This window comes from Sarcophilus harrisii, chromosome 1 (genome assembly GCF_902635505.1).
Source record: "Sarcophilus harrisii chromosome 1, mSarHar1.11, whole genome shotgun sequence".
Lineage (NCBI taxonomy): Eukaryota > Metazoa > Chordata > Mammalia > Dasyuromorphia > Dasyuridae > Sarcophilus > Sarcophilus harrisii.
Window position 1 is genome coordinate 58,422,816 of NC_045426.1, and position 6,099 is coordinate 58,428,914.

The 6,099-nt window shown below is 36.7% G+C and overlaps 1 long non-coding RNA gene across 1 annotated transcript; it reads left to right on the top strand.

Moving 5' to 3' along the window:
* The first annotated feature begins 2,438 nt into the window (after window positions 1-2,438).
* Window positions 2,439-5,550, top strand: LOC116422628. Its single transcript, XR_004233256.1, has 3 exons — window positions 2,439-2,604; window positions 3,428-3,530; window positions 5,286-5,550. It is a non-coding gene; the product is annotated as an uncharacterized LOC116422628 (long non-coding RNA).
* The last annotated feature ends 549 nt before the right edge of the window (window positions 5,551-6,099 follow it).

Here is a 6,099-nt window from a genome sequence, read left to right on the forward strand (position 1 = left end):
CAACAAAAAAAGTGATATTATGTTGTGATCCACACTCAGTCTCCATAGTCCTCCCTCTGGGTACAGATGACTCTTTCCATCACAAGATCATTGGAACTGGCCTGAATCGTCTCATTGAAAAGAGCCATGTCTGTCAGAATTGATCACTGTATAATCGCTGTTGCCATGTACAATGATCTCCTGGCTCTACTCACTTCACTTATCATCAGTTCCAAACATGGTCATTCTAAGGAAACATCCATACAACAGGGAAGAGAACAACTTCTGTCTAAAGATACCAGGGAAAGTTTACTGAGGGAGGTAGAAAGGTGAGACCAGAAAGGGAATTGGATCTGGGGGATAGGGGTGGGGAAGAGGTATGAGGATAATGGGGAATGTATTCTAGGAATAAAAGGAATAAAGAAGAGACAGAGGTGGGAAAGTTCTAGATAAGGCAACCACATCATTGGGGAAGTTTATTCCACATTCTAGTCATTTGAGGTAGCTAGATCATACAGATTGGAATCAAGAAGATAAGAGTTCAAATCCCCTCAGGAACTTGTGTAAACCTGGACAAATCACTACTTTTCAGTCTCAATTTTCTCATAAATGGAGCTAATACTAGCATCTACCTTTCAGGATAGAACTTATTTTTGTTCTGTCAGTAATTAAAATTTAAAGAGTCTTATTTCATGTTGAGTTTTAATATGTTCTTAAGCTTTAATTGTTCTTAAATTAAAATTACCTTTGTACTCAAATACAAAATCCATTTAAACCAAAAACTTAAATTTAAAACATAAATTGATTTTTAAATTTAAAAATTATTAATAGCTACTCTGCTTTCAAATTATACAAAATCCTGTGGTTAGGAGAATTTTTCTCTCCAAAAGTAATATAAGAAGTTATTTTGTCATTTTTATAATAGCTGATAATATAGTTCTATTCTAGCTTGGTCACTAGATTTGATACATCAAGTATAAGGAGCAATAGTCAGGATTACCCAGGATCTGGCAGCATCTACAATAAAGGATTGGAGGGTCTAGAATACCATATTCTGGAAGGCAAAGGACCTAGGTGTTGTGATATAGGAGCCACCTGCCAGTGACTGCTTGAGGTCTAACTCAGACCTGTAGAATGGATCTCTTCATGTGAGAGGATGATGATGATACAAGAAGACTGAGAGGCAGTTGCATTATCTGACACCTCTCCTCTTCCCTTTTGCCTCCACATTTTTTCATTCCCCATCTACAAGGAACACCTGTGTCAGTAAAGACTGCTTTGCCACTCCTTCCGATGTTATGATTCACAGCTATGTAGGCTCTCAGAGAATTGACCTGCCTCTTCACCTAGCCATGGTCCTCAACAACTAGATAGTTCACATTTGTGAAATGTGTTTAGAAACAACTTTCAAAAGAGTTGACTGATTCTGACCTTATTAGAAGCACTATAGAAAATACCTTGTTTTTCTTTGCATGTGGTATTAAATTTGTAGATCAATCCTAAATATGGTAACTGATAATTTCAGAAAATTCAACAAAAATGCTTAAGTGCCTAGACCATGCTAGGTAATTGATGGAGGTGTGTGGAGATGTCAAAGATTAAATAAAATATAGCTTTAGCCCTCATAGAGTTTTGGACACATAAAGAAATAACCCTAATCCAAAATAGATCATAATAAATGCCTAAAAGGTACAAAGTGCTATGCCAGGGTATGGCAACCAGAGCCTTGTCCTGGACATCAAAATTTAGAATGCAAAAATTTTAAATAAGGATTTTTAAAAATTGTGCACTTAAAAATGCCCATGTTTTACAGCAGTTGCATTCCTTTAGTAATATAAAAATAACTGAGTTTAGCATCTAGTTAGCCAAAAAAAAATTAAACAAGGAAGCTATCAAAAATTGGTTCTTCTTTCCCCTAAGGCCTGGCCCAGTAGAAATCTGATAGTATCCCAAGATCTCCCTTATAGAGGGTGACTTCTGTGGATTCTCTGACTCCCTACCTTGGGTTGCTGTCCAGGGTCTCTTCTCTAGCTCAACTAAATTTGCATAATTACATCTTGTATTATTTTCACAGCATGAATTACAAAGTCGATTTGAAGGCTCATTTAGTGCTGGTTGCCCTGAGTATATTTCTTACTGTTCTGCCCAGGGGGTCAAAATTGCTAGTTAGACCCCGAGGTCTGAAGAAGGAAAAAAGATCATTCCTGAACATTCTCTGTTTCCTCCATCAAGACTATAGCTCAAAAAATTATTATTATAATATACTAACGAATATACTACTTATCTAGGACTGTTAGGGACTAAGAGATTCCATATAAATTGAATTGTTCAACCTCCTTTAAGAGTCAAATCTTTTCTCTTTATTTTAGCCATTTTTGGTAGAAATCTTATTAAATATATTTTATACTCTCCTCCCTTCTTAATAAAAATGAATATGATTCACTCAGGGTCATCATTATCAGGAACATACATGATCAGATGCATTTTGTCATAATACAGTGATTAATCAAGCAATCAACAAGCATCTATGAAGTTCTTATTATGTATGAGGCCGTGTGCTAAGCACTGATGATACAAATGCAAAGATTGATCTACTCTCAAGGAGTCTGCATTCTATCCAGAAAGGTAATATAAATCGATTCTTTCCTGCAGAGAGCTCATTTCATTTATAACATGATTTTTAAAAATGTTTGCTTCATTTATTCTAGGGCATGGCTTAGGCTTTCTTAGTCTTTTCATCTGTAATAATCTTCTGCTGATGGTCATCCCTCCTTCTCTAAGAAGTTGCTGCAGAATTTACTTCCTACAAGACAATCAGTCCTCAGACCCAGGAGCTTTTGACCATGAAAACTTTTGACCGTGGCATCAAATTTATAATTGATTACTATTTAATAATCATCACATATTAATTGGTTAATAATTAATCATATTTATTATATTAATATAATATTTCATAACAAATTGCTTATAATTGATGTTTGGTCACCAGCACACCAAGCAAGAGATGCAAGGTTGAAAAGGACTTCATCTTGGGTTCATTTAGGCAAGGATATGTGCGCACTGTCATGTTCAAACAGCCATCATTGTGGGAAGAGATGAATAAGAGAGAGAGAGAATCCCCTTAGATGATGAAAAAGTGATCCCAAGATGGATATATATATATAAAATATTCATGGTGATTTTTTGAACTTGAGAGGTCAGGATCTCCTAGTTCTGCCTTAGCAGGAAATATGGACCTTTAGGGAGTTGCTCACACAGTGCAAATCAGAGATGAAAAGGAAATACCTATTTAGATGTTCCCCAAAAAGTGTTGTATTTTGATAGACAAAATCACTCTCCCAGACGACTATGAGCTTGCTTATAGGTTACTATTTCATGGAATCCAGACTGAAAATCTGAGGGTTTGCTATGACATTTCTGTGGATATTCATTTTCGAGTTTCTTTCAGAAAACGATTGCTATCATCTTGAACTTGAAGTATCTTTGTATCTTCAACAAAAAGATAAAAGAGACACTGAGGAATTGTAGTCACTGCTCTTCAAGATGACTGGGTAAGCAGCTCTTTCTGTCTCAGGAGTCAGTCCTCATTAGTGCTCACCATCCTCATCATGAGTTCCAATGGGAGGAAGGAAGGAAGGAAGGAAGGAAGGAAGGAAGGAAGGAAGGAAGGAAGGAAGGAAGGAAGGAAAGAAGGAGGGAGGGAGAAAAAGAGAGAAGAGGGAGGGAGAAAAAGAGGTAAAGAGGGAAGGTGAAAGGAAGGGAGGACAAAAGAGAAGGAAGGAGGAAGGGAGGGAAGAAAAGGAGGGAAGGAGGAAGAGAAGGAAAGGTGGGTGGGTAAAAGGGAGGGAGGGAGGAAGGAAGGAAGTTCATAGGACATGACTGTATCTTACAAACTAATCTCAATATACTTATTGCATGGCCTTTCATTTCAGTCAGTAGTCTGAAGCACTATACCCCCTCCCCATTTGATTATCTGGATTGGTTCTATTTAGTTAAATGCCTTTGATTTATTGATTCAATAGAGATATTCATACCTATTTCAAGACTCTGATTTATTGATTCAATGAATGGCTTGGCCCTCTGTAATTATCAAGGTAGGGGTATGGAATAGTTCTCTTATTCTTATAAAGGAAACATATGTTGAATTGAATTGTCCAGAGGAAGGGAGTAGAGAGAAAAGCATAGATTTCAATTAATTTTAGTGAATAAAATAATCAAGTCATCACTTGTTTTTTTTTAAAACTAGTTATAGAATTAACCTGAAAATAGAAATAATCTAAAAAGAAATTAAAATAAATCACTAAATTAAAATGCTTATGTGTTCTGTCAAACCTTACCATCATGCAGTGGGAGAGAAGATGCCACTGGCTAAGTGCCATAGACAGAGGGGGAAGCAGAGTGGGCTGAGGTCAAAATGAACTGAGTTTGCAACTGAGGAAGCCAGTTCAAGGGAAGGGTGATAGGATATCAAAGCCAAGGGAACAGACAAACACCAAGCCAGGAGCCAGGTTGGAATGGGATGAGTGGGTCAGTCAAAAGGCAGCTGGACACAAGGGAGCCAGGCTGGAACCATCACTCAGGAAGTTGGGAGTCAGTCCAAAATTCCCAAAGTTTAGGGTGGTTACCTGAAAGAAGGCAGCTTCCCCTGATAAGAATCACAAGTTTCTTTAGCCCTTCTTTGTTTCTTGAGGGAATTGGTACCTTGGAACAAAACCTGCATCTACATGAATAAGAACAGATACTAATAAATGTTTTTGAGGGGAATTTAATTGACTCAAACAAGAATTCACATGTTCCAGGAAATAAGTAATAAATTCTTGATTAGTGATTTAAACTGAACTTTCCTGACTACCAGTTAAATCGACTTGAATAAAATAAAATAGTACCTGAAAGTAGTATATTAAAGGATGAAGGGCTTGCTTTCAAATAAAGTACCTAAGAAAGAATTCTATACAGTTCTCCAACTTATCTAAATAGGCAACAGGAAATTTCTACTCAGGGAGATTATAGTTTTGTACCTCAAAACAACCTATCCGGTTAATTTTCATTATTGATGACGATGCTATCTGCTTTACAAGCCTGACATAATTATGTCAAGAATAAATACAAGGCAAAAAAGATATGGTTTGCTTCTGCACTTCAGTTTGCCAAATTGGAAGAAGGGAGAGAGAGAGTTATTATCCAGACTTGCTATATTGCTGCATTTCCAATTGACAAAACATCATCCATCATGCTTTGCATTCCAATTTTTCTCTGCCTTTTTTTCCCCAGCTCATCATAACATAATTATGTTCCATTTCTTCCAGCCAGGGGCCTGTATTTTCTTTCATATAGGACAACAGCTGCACAGCACAACCTTGATGCAACCTCATAAGGGTAAAATAAAATGTATTTGTGGTTGTTTTAGTCTTAGCATTTCAAATTTCCACACTCCCATTTGACAAATTTTCTCACTGCCAAAATGCATTCAACCCTGAAACTTCCATAGCAGTTTGTATGGGGGCACCCATGATACTTCATGCTTGTCTAGGCCATAATTTATACTTGAGCTAACTTGTTTGGGTATTGTGTTTAGAAGATTAATTCTGCTCTCATTCTTTTTATAGGCTGATAATTGCTAATGGAGAATTGTCTTTGTGTCAAATAGAGCTGAACATTTTTATTCTTAACATCTATTTATTTCTATTCACTTATGCTTGCATTGCAATATTCAGAGGATTAGGTACACTGGGCCAAATTATTCTCAATGAAAACTTGGTGCCCAGAGCCTAGGTAGGGTAGGGTTCAAATACTGTACGGCGCCATGTTAATCCAATTCAATCCAATAGACATTTATTCTTCCTACTACTTGCAAAGCACTGTGCTAGTCTCGAGGATAGAATTATAAAATGAGAAGTGGTCCTTGCCTTTACCTTATAATGAAGGGATATAGCATATAAACAAAGAAGAACACACACAATATCTGGAGGCAGAGGAAGTGAGCCCTAATAACTAACATATTTTGATAGCGATAATGACCAAGACAAGTTAGTAACCCTTCAGAAGGACCCTGAAAAGGTCCATTCCTCTCACAGATCTCAATTTTTCTATTTCTATAATAAAGGGGATTTATAAATAATA